Source organism: Carlito syrichta, unplaced genomic scaffold (genome assembly GCF_000164805.1).
Source record: "Carlito syrichta isolate Samal-C Ts95f unplaced genomic scaffold, Tarsius_syrichta-2.0.1 Scaffold128155, whole genome shotgun sequence".
In the NCBI taxonomy this organism is placed as follows: domain Eukaryota; kingdom Metazoa; phylum Chordata; class Mammalia; order Primates; family Tarsiidae; genus Carlito; species Carlito syrichta.
In genome coordinates this window covers 41,655-57,834 of record NW_007072251.1, presented here as the reverse complement: position 1 = coordinate 57,834, position 16,180 = coordinate 41,655, and the positions used below count along the sequence as shown (strand labels likewise).

At 36.9% G+C, this 16,180-nt stretch overlaps 1 protein-coding gene across 7 annotated transcripts in view; it reads left to right on the top strand.

Annotated features, from left to right (window-relative positions):
- ALG5 (ALG5, dolichyl-phosphate beta-glucosyltransferase) overlaps positions 1–16,180 on the top strand; it is a 50,883-nt gene that overhangs the window by 15,583 nt on the left and 19,120 nt on the right. The window lies entirely within an intron of this gene.

Genomic DNA, 16,180 nt, shown 5'->3' with positions numbered 1-16,180 from the left:
TGAAATGGAATTGGATCATAGAACCCAGTTTTTGATGAAACAACAAACTAAACATCACGAGCAGCTACCACCCACAAAAGATTTTGTGAAACGTCATCCCATAACTTCAAAAGTTGAGATTAAGAAAAGAAAGACAATCCTGGTGCCATTCCCACCTTTCAGAAGCCATTTAGAGAATGAAGGTGAATTTACCAAATCCTGAACTTTTTATCAAATACCTCCCAATCTGGAAAGAATCAAACAGAGAATGAAAAAGTACCTTGGACAGCATCAGACAACACACCCACCTACCATCTCACAATATGTCAGGATTTCAGCAGAAGACTTGCTAGAGCTCACCATTTTCAGGACTTCAAGCTAAACCAGAGTTAGAGATCCATGTGATTAGATCCATTCCTCAGTAGAATGAACCTTTGTACCAGACTTGACAAAATCTCAGAAGAACAAGGAACCCAACAAAGCTACATAGAGCTCCAGAGGAGGGTCTCCACCCATACCCCAACCCGGTTTCAGGCATAGTACTCAAGCCCTGAAGCTCTAGTGCAGAGTGTGACAGGTGGAAGTATGTCAAGGAGAATTCACCTGTCCTGTGGGAGAGCTGCCCAAGTTAATTGTGACAAAATGAAAAGAAATACGTGGCAGTTGCACTAATACATTACTACAGAAAAAGAATAAAGTTTCATACCCAAGAAAAATAAACTCCTTCTGAAAGACAATGTAATTCAAGGAGAGAAGAACAAATGTACATGCAAATATTTGGGCTAAAGAGAGAGACTATATAATGAACACAAGAATTTGGCAACACAGATGTTCAGTAGATGAGATGACAAAACAGAAGAATGATATTAAAAGAAAAATTACAGAACTAAGGAAGCAAATTGAGGACCAAAATAAGATCAATGAATATGTGATGGCTCACACCTATAATCCCAACACTTTGGGAGGCCAAGGTGGGAAGATCACTTGAGGGCAGACATTTAAGACCAATCTGGGCAACATATAGCAAGACCCCATCTCTAAAAAAATTAAATTAAATTTTTTTTAAATTTCAATAAATGAATGAAATAGACCTAGTTTAGAACTAAATATTATTATATATTTGTTAAAATAATCACTATTCATTATAGCTAAACCAAACACCAGAAAAGAGTAAGTAAAACTTACAAAGCCCCCAAACCAGAAAATTTTTAAATAATTACAAAAAAAACTACATATCTTACTTCCTAGTAACAAATATTTATTTCATTCTAGTTTTTAAAGTATTATGTTTCTCCCCACACCATCACCCACCAGTATTCCCCTTTATTTCTAGAGGAAGTTTTGTTTAAGATACTAAATGAATGAACTAATATAATCCTTAAATAAAATAATTGGCTGTAAAAATATCCCTTATGTCTGTGCTGTTCAAAACAGCCACCAACTACATATGGCTATTTAAATTAAATAAAAATTTTCTCAGTTTTATTGGCCACATTTCAGTTACTTGTGACTAGTAGCACCTTTTGGTTTTTTTTTTTTAAGAGACAGTATCTCGCTATGTTGCCCAGGCTTGACCCAAATGCCTGGGCAGAAGTGATCCTCCCACATCAGCCTTTCAAGTAGCTGGGACTGCAGATACTTGCCATTGTGCCCAGCTAGTAGCTACCTTATTTGATAGTGTCACAGAAAGTTCTCTTGGACAGTTCTGCCTTATATCATCTGATATGAATTTATTATTTAATATGTTACGGTTCACTCTTAATTTTAAAAGGTACTCCTTTTCCCACCTTTTTATAAATCATGATAAGCTAAAAGGAAAATCCAATTGGTAAAATTACTCAGTTTGATTTCCCAGGTCTCCCCAAAGGACCTACAGAGACTTGACAAATGTTTCTCTTGCATTATCCCTCTGGCTCAGGGAGCTGTGAGTAGGAGAGAGGATGGAAACTGTCAGATTTTTAGCATCTGACTTTGTCATTTTACAGTAAGACAAAGAAAACTGACTTAGCCTAAGTTAGGGAGTGAACCAAGCAATAGAAAAAAATCTGAGCTTGTAAACCCAGTTTGTTCATACTATTCTGAAAAGGAAAGACATTCTGATGCCATCTTTTTTCTTTATTAAAATCCCATTTGCTGCAGTCTCTAAATGTTAAAATTTTGTGGGTTTTTTTGAGTCAGAGTCTTATTTTTTTTATTTTTTTGAGTTGAAGTCTCACTCCGACACCCAGGCTGGAGTGCAGTGGCACACTCACGGCCACCCTAGTGTTGACCTGCTGGGCTCTAGCGTTCCTTCCTCCTCAGCCTTCCAAGTAGCCAGAACGATAGGCATGTGCTACCACGCCTGGCTAATTTTTTTTTTTTTTTTTGTAGAGACAAGGTCTCACTATGTTGCCCAGCCTGATCTTGAACCCATGGGCTCAGGCAATCCTCTCGCTTTGGCCTCCCAAAATGCTGGGATTGAGCCACTGCACCTGGTTAAAATTCTTTAAAGAATTAAAGCATATGATTATAATTAAGCTGTTAATTCACAGCCTTGGTTTTATAGCACTCTAAGGTATGCCTAATTATTTTAAAGTTTCCCAACTCAACGGAATTAATTTGAGTGTAATTTTATTAAGTTTTTTCCAGTACACATCATATACTACATTTCAGAGGAGGTAAAAGGCAGAAGATAAATGATAGGTGGTTAAAATTCTAAAATACATAGTTTTTGGATCATCCTAGTGAAAAATATTTTTTAGTTGGAACCCTCATCTACTCATGGTTCTGACAAAGCTTATAAAGTCAATCACTGCTCAGAAACCTTACATTCTGAAGCTAACATGCATAGAGAAATTAGAAGAAATCTTAATTATATAATTCACATGTTGGCAGACTTTTTCTTTAAAGGGCCATGTGAAAAATATCTTCAGCTTTAAAGCAGGCAGTCTTTGGCAGGTACACAAGTCTTTGGTTGTAGCATGAAAGTCGACATAGACAATAATGTTCTTTACTTATACAGACAAACTAGATCTGGGCCACTGGCTATAGTTTGCTGACCTTTGATCTAATTCAATCATTTATTCAATATTGGAAACTTTTTACAACTACCAAGTGATTTCTCAGTCTCTACTTACATCTCTAGTGATGCCCAAGCAGCTCCTGTCTCAACTCAGTTATAATGTTCCTCTTTATATTAAACGCAAATCTGTCTCCTTCGAATCACTCCTTTCAGTTGGTTCCATCTTTTGTAGCTACACAAAATAATCTACTTCAGTTTTTTGTGACAGCCCTTCAGAGAGTCAAAGCTGGCTTTTTATTTTTATTTTTTAATTTTATAGTTGTGGGATACAATTGGGGATTTGCTACATTAGTAGGTTGCTTGCAGGTGAAGTTTGAGCTGCTAGCTGGCCCATTCTCCTCCTGATAGTGGACTAGGTACCCAGTATATTGCCACATGTCCCCCTTATTCCGTCCCCTAGCAGTGTCCAGCATCTGCCAATCCCACCCTTGTGCTAGTGTGACCTGTGTTCAAGGCCTGCTCAAGAGTGATGAGAACATTAGTGCAATTCTATCAAATTGCCAACGTCATTTTTCACAGATCTAAAAAAGACTACAAATTTCATATGGGAGCAAAAAAAAGCATAAATAGCCAAAGCAGTCCTCAGCAAAAGGAACACAGCTGGAGGTATCACACTTCTAAACTTTATCACAAGGCTACAATAACCAACATGACATGGTATTGGTACAGGAATAAGCACATAGACCAGAGGAGCAGGACAGAAAATCTGGAAATCAAAGCTGTTTTTCATGTGTCTTCTCAATTTCAAGCTATCAGTAGTTCTTCCAGTTTTTAAACATAACATATTTCTTTTTCTTATAATTTTCCACTAAGGATGCTTTAGTTTGTGTGGATTTGTACCACATTACATTGTTATCTTTTGCAGATACTGCCAACTCTTTTTCATACGCATTGCTTTGAACCTTGTCTCCCCATCCCTATACTGGTAGTTTTGTTTCCTTTGTTTTCTTGCTTTGCTTTGTTCAGGAATGAAAGTGTGGCTAGTTCTTGCTATTACACTTCAGCTTATTAGATTCCAGCCTCTAAAGGTGTAGGTTCTTATTCTGTCTTTAATGCAGTAGTTGTTCCCTTCTCAATTCATGTAAGCCACAAATTTGATAAGCCTGCTTTGCATGTATTTCCCTTAAGCCCTAATAAAAATAATGACTGGACTAGTTCTGAAAATAAAACAAACATGAGTTTCAAAATAGACAAATCTCAGCTAATTTTTATTTTAATTACAAGAAAAATTTGTGGCTGGGTGTGGTGGCTCGCCTATAATCTCAACACTTTGGGAGGCCAAGGCAGGAGTATTGCTTGAGCCCAGGAGTTTGAGGCCAGCTTAAGGCACACAGCGAGACCTTGTCTCTACAAAAAAATTAAAAATTAGCTGTCATGGTGGCACTTGCCTCTGTTCCCAGCTACTCAGGAGGTTGAGGTGGAAGGATAGCCTGAGCCCAGGAGGTTGAGGCTGCGGTGAGCTGTGATCATGCCACTGTTCTCAAGCCTGGGTGACAGGATGAGACCTCAACTCAAAGAAGGAAGGAAGGAAGGGGAAGGAAAGGGAGAGGAGGGGAAGGTGGGGAGGGAGGGAAGGAAGGAAAGAAGGAGGAAATTTGCTACTACTACGAACTAGGGAAGGAAGGAAGGAAATTTGCTACTACTACTTACTTGTTTTTCCTCTTAGAGTAACCAGGTCACATGTCTGACTGATGCTTACAGGTTCATCTTAGAAAAGTTCCCTACAATTTCTTTTCCGAAGATAATGGTTCTTTTAAGGTTTTAAACTAAATGTGCATAATTTAAGTAGAGCATTGTATGATACACATAAAATAGAGCATTTATATTTTAGTTCTAAACAGTTTTGCAAAGCTTTCCTCCCAGCTTTTAAATTTCCTAACTAGAGGTTTTTCTGTCTCTTTTTAAAAATGAGTTTAGTTTTATAGTTATTATTCTAAGCAAAGTATATGATAATCACTTGTCCAGTGACTTAACTTTTCTAAATAGAATTTTAAAATCCCTGAACAAGCAAAATAGATGATAAAAAAAGTATATATTACATGATAATAGAGTGATTCTTCAGGTCATGATATAGATCTTAAATTCTCATTTAGACATACTTCTAACAAGTTTAGTTTTTAGGCGTTTTTATTTTGTTTTGTTTTGAGTTGGAGTCTCACTCTGTCGCTCAGGCTGGAGGACAGTGGCATGCTCATGACCACTACAGTCTCAAACTGCTGGGCTCAGGCGGTCCTTCCACTTCAGCCTTCCAAGTAGTTGGAACTACAGGCGTGCACCACCAAGCCCAGCTAATCTTTCTGGATTTATTGTAGAGACAAGGTCTCGCCATGTTGCCCAGACTGGTCTTGAACCCATGGGCTCATGTAATCTTCTGGCCTCCGCCTCCTAAAGTGCTGGGATTACAGGCATGAGCTACCACGTCCAGCTAGTTTTTAGGTTTTTAAGTCCACAACTGACAAAGGTGATGGATGTGAAAGAGATATGGAGTAAAATTACATTAAGAGAAACTGGAAGAAGCAGGTATTAACCATACACACGACTCAGTCTGAAGTGATTGCTTACTGGTGACCCTGAATCTCCCTTTCTCTTTACTATAGTAACCCTTGGTTAATTGTGATTTTGGTATACCAGCATTTCACATGTATATGCATGGATTGATTATTCCTTAAAATCACTTGACAACTAGTACTTTCCTTTTTTTGTGGACTGTGTAGACAAGTAAGTCTAAGAAGCTAGTATATTGGTTTCACCTTCTCAATATGTAGATAGAAGATTGGACTTTCAGAAGAGAACCCTTAACCTCCAAAACCATTTGTTTTTAGAGAACAGGCAGTTACACAGCATTTTGCTGAGATCGTTGTGAAATCAAACAGTGAAGAATGCAAAAACAAAAGGACAATCTTGAAAAATGCAAAAATATATAGGCTACATAGAAAATTTTCAGGAAAGTCTGCCTCAGCACTTCTCAAAGTATATTTCCTAAGTCATTGAAGAAGGTGGCTCAAGGTCTTGAGCTACCTATTAGGACAGGGATTTAATGCCAACAAACCTAGTTTAGAAGTGGCTCTCCCTGGAACAGGAAACAGTGAACTTTTCCTATGAAGGGCCAGAGAGTAAATATTTTAGGCTTTGTGAATTACATATGATCTCTGAAACAGTATTCTTTTTCTTTAACCTTTGTAAATATAAAAACCTTTCTTAGCTCAGAGGCCATTCAAAAACAGCTGGATTTGACTCCATAGGCCATAGTTTACTGATCCCTGTTTTAGAAAATTGAAACTTTTATCTTAACAATCATAATTTGTGCTAACCACAGACATTTTCAGAAATTCAATATCCCCATGATTGTCAAGAGAAAAGGCTCTTAACGTAAAAGACAGGAAAATATGTAAGACTTTAGAATGCTCTAGGAAAGTATGTAAGATTTTAGAATGATCTATATCTAGAAAGATTAAAATTTTGGTTCTTAAAGAGTTCTGTTAGGTCGACATTAGTTCATGTGGAAATGTTCGTCTCTAGTGATGAGACAGAATTTAGGTAAGTAATGTGTGAATAAATTGGTGTTCTCTGTCCCAGTCAAGTAAATTTTGTTAGAAGAGGGGCCTTATCACTGGATCTTTGGTGCCTAGAATAGTGCAAATAATAATTATTTGTGGAACAAATGAATACTACTGTATATGGTTTCTAGATGGTTAAAATAAGCCAAAATTGTATCACTTATGAAGAGATAGATCGAAAAAATGCTGCCAATGTGACCACTGGTAAGAACAAAGACGTAGCATTCAGATGTATGGTAGGGGTTTTCTTTTGTTTTACTGTTTATTTTTATTTAATGTTTTGTTAAGAGCATCACTAAGGCATTATAGAAAGTTTAGAAACAGCCTAAAGGAAAATAACTCATCACATCCTATTACCCAGAAATAACTAGTGTTAATACTTTTTAAATGGATCATTTTCTCTGAATATTTATATACTAACAATGCAATAGGGTTTTGAATATACTGATATAAAAGCATAAAGACCCACCAAAGATAGTTGGCAGTAAATAAGGAAAAATCTTGAGAAGTTACTTATGTTTTACTCTTGTTTATAAACAGATCTTCATATTTGTAACCATCCTATGAAGATAAATGTTGATGTGGTTTTTATTTTTTCTTTTAACTTTTCTACTGTGAATTTTTAACGTAACCAAAAGTAGAATGAATAATAAAAACCTCTGTGCACCTGTCAGCCAACTGCAGTGACAATTAACAACACTCTGACAAAGTTCTCAACCTTTTATTTAAGAAAACTGTTTCTTTAGTAAGGCTATTTGGAAAACTTTTAAGAATTGCTATAATTTAAATGTATTCAATAATTGGCTCTTCACCTTATGGCTCTATTTTTATTTCAGATTTAGTTGTAATCACAACTTAAAGAAGCTGTTTTATGCCACCTCTTTAGAGCTATATATAGTAAGGCAGAGTTGCCCATTAGACATTTGATTAGTGGTGGGGATACCATCTTCATACAAAATAATGCTTCTTAATGGTAGAGCATTTTATACTGTAGTAATTCGTTTTTCATCAGAGAGAGAAAAAAATGAGTGTTGCCACATGTATCTGTTGAGTGTATAAATTAATGTGATACTTTTATAGAACAAGTTGGAAATAGGAATCAACAGTTTTAAATAATTTACATCCATTGATCTAACTTTGAGAAATTTATCTTAAAGGATTAAGGGAGGGGAGAGGGAAGTTAGAGTTCAGAAACTACCCACAGGACACAATGTTCACTATCCCCACCACTGCACAATATGTCTGTATAACATGTATAATATGTCTGAATACACATGTGTACCTCTGAATCTTTAAAAACAAAAAGATGATAGTGGCTTAGACCAGGATGGTATTTGTGGAGGTAGTGAAAAGTGGTCTGAATCTGCAGTTGTAAGAGAAAAGACAGAGTCCAGATGGCTCCAGTTTTTGGCCTAGCAACTGGAATAATGTAATTGCCATTTTCAGTGATGAAATAGTGGGCAGGTTGGAGAGGTTTAAGGATAAGATCAGTTCAATTTGGACATGTTAACTCTCTCTAATATCTCAACTATTAGAGTTGTCCATTAGACATTTGAGTAAGCAGTTGGTTTTGAGTACAAGTTTAGAGGTCATGACTGAGGCGTAAATTTTAAAATTATCACATTTTCTAACAATTAAATACAAACTAAAACACAATGCTGTTTTGTAACTCATGAGTTTGCAAAAAAAATTTTTTTTTAGATTGTAAAATAGTTTATTTAGAAAGCAAATTGGAGAGAGAGAAAAGAGGAAAGGAGAGAGCACAAAATTTTTAAAAATTTATAATATCCAGTGTAGGTAAGAGTATGGGAGACTGAGCACTCATCTACATTTTGTGGGAGTATAAATCGGAAGTCTTTTTGGAAGGAAATTTGGTAGTTTTAATAAAGATTTATTTATTTTTTAATTTTTATTTTAAAAATGAGGGGTATAATTCAGGGTTAGGTATACAAATGGTCATTATACTGGTAAAGTTTGGGCCTCGCTTTGGTCCCCACTTCACCTGGTTTGAGATCAAATACCCTTATTGATGAAGTGTGCCCTTCCTCCCCCCTGGCAATTTCCCACTACTGCCAATCCTTTTCTTATATATTATGATAACTGTTCGGGGTCCGCTTATGAGTGAGAACATGTGGTACTCAGTTCTTTGCTTCTGTGATAGATCACTCAGTATTATAGACTCCAAATCCATCCAAATTGCTGCAGATTTCATATTTTGTCCTTTCTGGATGCGTAATATTCCATCATGTATATGTACCACATTTTTTAAATCCAGTCTACTTTCAGTGGACAGCACGGTTGGTTCCATGTTTTTGCTATTGTGAATAATGTTGCAATAAACATGTGTGTGCAGGTATCTTTTTCATAGAGGGATTTGAGTTCCTCTGGGTATATTCCCAGAATGGGGATTGCTGGGTCATATGGAATGTCAATTTTTAGATCTTCTAGCAATTGCCACACTAAAACTGTACGAGTTTACATTCTCATCAACAGTGTAGAAGTATTCCCTTTTCTCCACATCCTCTCCAGCATCTGTTGTTTTTTTGAGTTATTGATGATGGCCATCCTGACTGGGGTTAGGTGGTATCTCAGTGTGGTTTTAATTTGCATTTCTTTGATGACTAGTGAGGCTGAGCATTTTTTAATGTATCTGTTGGCTGCTTGTATATTTTCTTTTGAGAAGTGACTATTCATATCTTTTGCCCACTTTGTAATAGGGCTGTTTGGTTTTTTTTTCTTTTCGGCACATTTGAGTTCCTTGTAGATCCTAAACACAGGGGAGAGGAGAATCTATTTAGTAAATGGTGCTGGGAAAACTGGCTAACCGCATGCAGAAGGTTAAAACAAGACCCTTACCTATCACCATACACAAAAATCAACTCTAAATGAATCAAAGACCTAAACATAAAACCTTTAAACTATACAAACCTTAGAAAATTCAGGAGACACTTAAGGAAATTGGAACTGGCCACCAATTCCTGATCAAGACCCCAAATGCCCATGCCATAAGAGATCAGATAGACAAGTGGGACCTCATCAAGCTTTTGAAAAGCAAAAGAAACCATCAAGAGAGTGGGGAGACAGCCCACAGAATAGGAAAAAAAATATTTGCCAACTGAATATCTGACAAAGGCTTAATAAAGATTTAAAATGTGTTTATCCCTTAGCCCAATGATTGCACTTCTAGAACTTATCCTCTAGGTATTTTCTCAAATACATGCAAAAATATTTGTATAAGGATGTTCAACATCTCTGTTTGTAATAGGAAAAAATGGAGATGATTGGTATATCTGATAACAGAAAATGGTTACATACTTTATTGTTTAGTCAGCCTGGAGTACTAGATTCCTGTTCAAAAGATTTACCATGTGATAAGAACGATGTGTCAGGTACCATGCTAATTGTCTGATGTCTCATTTCACTTAAATTATTTTTTGTTAAAAAAAAGGATTAAGAATGTGTATAAAATAAAGTTTTGAGGATTTTTGCTTATTTGTTTTTGTTATATAGAAGTATTCTTAGTAGGAAAAATAAATAATTTTAGATGTCCAGTATTAAGTTACACTGGTTAAATCCGTTATTATATAGGATGGCTATCCATTATGCAAAATAAAGCCAAAAAAGGGCATTTTAAACATGCAGATATATAAGATGAATAGGTGTGTAATAATGCTAACATATTTTATATGTACTATATATAATATAATGTATTAACATTTGTTGTCTCTGGATGGTAGAATTATGGATATCTGTTTTGTTTGTTTTTGTTTTTTTTTTTTTTTTTTTTTTTTTTTTTTTTTTGAGTTGGAGTCTCACTCTGTCGCCCAGACTGGAGTGCAGTGGCCGCTTCCGGCCACCGCAACCTCGCCTGCTGGGCTCCGGCGATCCTTCCGCCTCAGCCTTCTGAGTAGCTGGAACTACAGGCATGCGCTACCACGCCCGGCTGATTTTTTGATTTATTGTAGAGATGAGGTCTCGCTGCCCAGGCGGGTCTCGAACCCGCGGGCTCAGGCAATCCACTCACCTCAGCCTCCCAAAGGCGCGGGATTACAGGCTGAGCCACCGAGCCCGGCTTTGTTTGTTTTTAACAATGAACTTACTGCTTTTGAGAAAAAGTTTTTTAAATCAAAACTTAATTTTTATAATAAATACAACTTTTTCTAATATTGTGTTTCATGTGCCAAATTATATACCATGGTTATAACTAATTTTAGTATCTGATTTTTCTTTCACTAATTTCTAAATTGATTCAACTCTGTTTTTGTATCTCTACTTCATCTGAAGTAAGTGTTGTCTTTTGGAATGATGTGCCAATTTCTATTTCCATTTCAGTATGTTTCTTAACTTGGATATGGAGATCTGATAGGCCCAGCTTCAAATTCCATGTGACCTTGGGCAAATTTCCATCCACCTTGACTTATCATTTCTGTGACATATGGATAACAAGAGCCTAAGTTCCTAATTCTGAGATAGTGATTAAAATAGGAACATGTATATCAAGTGGTTAGCAGGTGTTCCAAACTCAGTAATCAGTACCTCTGATTATTAACATTAGTCTTTGTGCTTTCTTTTTTCATCAGAACTAATTCTAATTTATGATTATTAATGTAAATTGGTTCTATCTATTTTCAGTCCAGTCCTTCTTTCCAGTAAATTGTGAGAAAATATTTAACTCAAAAAGTACTGGAAGAGAGAGATTCTGGTTAAGTGTTTTTTTACTAGAAGATAATGCAGTACTACTTGTACCACCTTTAAAAGTCAGCTGTTATAGTAATTTGAGTATTCTTTTTTTTTTTGAGTTGGAGTCTCACTCGGTCGCCCAGACTGGAGTGCAGTGGCCGCTCCCGGCCACCACAGCCTCACCTGCTGGGCTCCGGCGCTCCTTCTGCCTCAGCCTTCCGAGTAGCCGAAATTACAGGTGTGCGCTACCACGCCCGGCTGATTTTTTTTTGATTTATTGTAGAGATGAGGTCTCGCTGCCCAGACGGGTCTCGAACCCGCGGGCTCAGGCGATCCACTCACCTCAGCCTCCCAAAGGCGCGGGATTACAGACTGAGCCACCGAGCCCGGCTTGATTATTCATTTTTAAAAGCCATATGAGATTCACAGCCTAGGCAACATAGTGAGACATCACTGCTACAAAAAATTTAAAATTAGGCATGATAGCTGAGGCAGAAGGGTCATTTGAACCTAGGAGGTTGACGCCGTGGTGAGCTATCCTCTGCCTGGGCAACAGAGACCCCAAATCATAACTAACTAACTAAATAAATAACAGAGTGAGACCCCAGCTCATAACTAAATAAATAAGCAGCTTTACTCCCCAACAAAGAAGGAAAGAAAGAAAAGATGCAGCCGTATTCCAAAAGAGGATTGATTAAAAGGAAAAGACTCTATGTCTGCAGACATTTTCTAATACAGGCAGTTTTTGTTTGTTTGTTTGTTTGTTTGTTTGTTTTTTGAGTTGGAGTCTCACTCTGTCACCCAGACTGGTGTGCAGTGGCCACTCCCAGCCACCGCAGCCTCACCTGCTGGGCTCCAGCGATCCTTCCACCTCAGCCTTCCAAGTAGCAGGAATTACAGGCATGCGCTACCATGCTCGGCTGATTTTTTGATTTATTGTAGAGATGAGGTCTCGCCAAGTTGCCCAGGCGGGTCTCGAACCCACGGGCTCAAGCAATCCACTCACCTCAGCCTCCCAAAGGCACGGGATTACAGGCTGAGCCACTGAGCCCGGCTTCAGGCAGTTTTTAAAACAAGGATAGCCTTCATTCCTGAAGAACAGCTAACTTTTTGGAAAGCTATTTAGATTAATTCCACCTGATAGATCAGTATCAGGGATTCTGTTCTTAAAATTCTTCAGATACACAAAATCTCTTAAAAGCTTTTAGGGACTTATGCTGAGAGAAAAATGAGATTTTAAATGAAAGTTTTTGGTTTTGATTTGTTTTTAATTAAAAATTAAATGATATTTTAACTCATCAATCTTTGAAAGGTAGATGGATGTTCTTTTTTCATCTACTCAATAATGTTACTGCTCTTTCAGGGTTCAAAGTTCAAGTTTATTTGCCATATACTATCTGAACTTTTAACATGGTTTTTAGAGAAAATCATTCTCTCCTTTTCTGCACAAACTTATGCCAGAAAAAGAAGGAAAGAAATGATTTTACTACCACATAAATAGGCAAAGCATATAACAGAAAATTCCCAAAAGAAAAGGTAGGTAGCTAATAAACATTCCCCAAAAGTTTACTTTTACTTAAAAAAAATAAATCACATGTGGTAAAAGCTTCACATTATCAAATGAGTAAGTTTAAAATTAGAATAATTAGAACTGGCAAGGATTTAATGAAATAGACAATATCATATCTTGTTAGTGAGAATATAAAGAACCTTTTAAAGAATAATTTGACCCATATGCATTAAAAAACATTCAGACTTTTAACTTAGTATTCTACTTCTATGACTTTCTCCAAAGAAAAAATTCCAAACTACAAAGAGTTTTATATTAAAAGATGTTTTAGGTTCACATATGTGTATTCAAATATAAATACTTCTTTATATTCGAAGAGGTTCTATAAATAGTCACTTTTTTATATTAACATGTAATTAGAAATGGTCAATGAATAGGTAAATAAAGTACAGTAAATCTATACTATGAAATATTGCATTGCTCTTTCAGTTGGCACACATACCAAAAACACTACCATGCAGCACTGAATCCTATCAAGCCTCTAAATCTAACTACCAATTTACAGGAAGTACAAAGGACAGGAGGACATGTTAAATGTCACCATTTAACAAAAAAGTTAAATGCTGATTTTGCAGTCAGCAAAATCTAAAACCTAGGAAACTGTAGGACAACTGATATGGTTTATTCAACAAATAAATTACAAGAAAAAAATTTAAAAGAGATGGGCAACTCATGGACAAAAGAAATATCAGTCTGGGCATGGTAGGTGGCTCATGCCTGTAACCCCAGAACTTTGGAAGGCCAAGGCGGGTTGCTTGAACCCAGGAGTACAAGAGCAGTCTAGACAACATAGCGAGACTTCATCTCTACACACACACACACACACACACACACACACACACACACAATCAAAAAAGTATCCACGCATGGTGCTGTGCGCCTGGAGTTACACACACACACACACACACACACACACACAATCAAAAAAGTATCCACGCATGGTGCTGTGCGCCTGGAGTTCCAACTACTCAGGAGACTGAGGTGGAAGGATCTGAGGTGGAAGAATCTCCTGAACCCAGGAGGTCAAGGCTGCAGTGAGCTATGATCTGCAGTGAGCTGTGAGCTGCAGTGAGCTGTACTGCAGCTTGGACAACAGGGTGAGACTGCAACTTCAAAAAAAAAAAAGAAAAGAAAAAACGTAACCCATTTGTGTGGATATTATTTGGTTCTTGATTCAAAAAAACTGAAACTTTTACAAGATAATTGGGCAACTTTTAAAACTGTATATTTGATGACACTAAGGAATTATTAAAGTTTTAGGTATAATAGTGGTAGTATAATTGAAATGCATGCCAATTTGTAATATATGCTGTTTATAATTTGTTTTGAAATAATGCTAGGTTGGATGCAATGGTGGTGAGGGGCTTCAAGTGAAGCAAGATTGGCCATGTGTTGATAATTATTGAAGCTAGGTGGTAAATATCTGCGGCTTCATTTTTCTATTCCCTCTATTTTCATGCATGGTTGAAAATACCCATAATTAAAAAATCCGAAAACAGTGAACATGAGAAATTTTTAGGTTAAAAAGAACAGAATGTACATGAGTACATTGCAGCTATTTTTTAATGCAGAAAAAGAAGTGCACAAGGAAGTAAAACAAAAATTACAACACAGAGGCAACTTAAGTGAGGCAATCCATGACTTTTTTCTTTAGAATGTTTGTTATTTATTCCAATGTATATACCTGCCAATTTTTTTTTTTTTAGTGAGCACTTCTTAATTTTCTTTATCTGTGTGAATCATTCAGAATTCTTTTTTTATGAGTTGGAGTCTCACTCTGTCACCCAGACTGGAGTGCAGTGGCCACTCCCAGCCACCGCAGCCTCGCCTGCTGGGCTCCGGCGATCCTTCCGCCTCAGCCTTCCGAGTAGCTGGAATTACAGGCATGCGCTACCACGCCTGGCTGATTTTTTTTTGATTTATTGTAGAGATAAGGTCTCACTGCCCAGGTGGGTCTCGAACCCACGGGCTCAGGCAATCCACTCACCTCAGCCTCCCAAAGGTGCGGGATTACAGGCTGAGCCACCGAACCCGGCTCATTCAGAATTCTAATGGTATAAGAAGATACACAGTGAAACTAGATCCACCCTTCATTTCTCAGGTATCCCCAGATGTAACTAGTGCTATCTATTTCTTTTACTGGGAAGATGTTTACTGTATATTCTTTTTTAAATTGCAAATTACCATGCTATCCACTGTTCCCATGTTTCTACTTAGTAATATATCCTAACCATATTTATATATAAAAGCACTCCCTCATTCTTTCATAACTTCTTAGCCTGTCTCTTTGGAAAGATACCCACATTTGCTGTATCAGACAATACTGAAATGACTAACCTGCATGAAAGTCATTTTACACATATGTCTGTATATTTATAGGAAGAACTGTTGGACTTGATGGGTCAGGTTACGTGTATATTTGTAATTCAATAACTTTTTAAAAATTGTTGTCAACAGAGAGTGCACAGACACAATACGGAAAAAACTAGTAGGTGTTAACTGCATTGCTCTTGGTATAAGTGTGATTGAGGATCTTTTCAGTTATGCTTAAGAGCTATTTTCCCCTTTTAGGAACTCTCTGTTTATAGCATTGGCCTTTTCTCCAACCATATTTTCAGGTATTTTTTAATTTGTAGAAACATTTTATGCATTTGGGGAATTAGCCTTTTGTATGTAAAATAAATTGCCAATATTTTCCCCCATTTTATTTGTCTCTTAACTTTGAATATGGTTAGGTTTGTGTTGTTGTTTTGTCACATAACAGTTTTTAAAGTTTTTATTATCTAATTTATCTTCTGGATTTTATGTACTTGTGCTTTCCTTGAGATCATTTACCAAAATTATTTCTTCTATTTTACACTTAAATCTTTGATGTATCTGGACATACCGTAGCATAAGAGGCTCCGGTCCAACGTAATTTGGTTTCCAAGTCACTACCCAGATGTGCCACATCCTTTGTCAGTCCATCTTTTTCCTCACGTGTTTCTAGCCTTTCCATCTGGTTCATGGTTTTATCTATTCTCGTTCCAATACCCTACTTTTAATTATTGAAGCACTGTAATATGAAGAAAGACCCAAAAAATCCAGGAATTACCTTGTGGTGGGCGACCTCCTTGTAGTATAGTTGGAATTTGTTTCTCCAGATCAAATGGTCAGCCAAAGTTTTTATCTGGAAGTTTTGAGAAGGTTGTGTCACAATTTGCAGAAGAAATGTCCTGAGTTGGGGCAAACAGGTAACTGGTTCTTCCACCATGACAACACACCTGCCCACACTGCTGAGTGTTCAGCAGTTTTTGACCAAAAACCGCATGCCCCTTATGCCCCACCCTCATT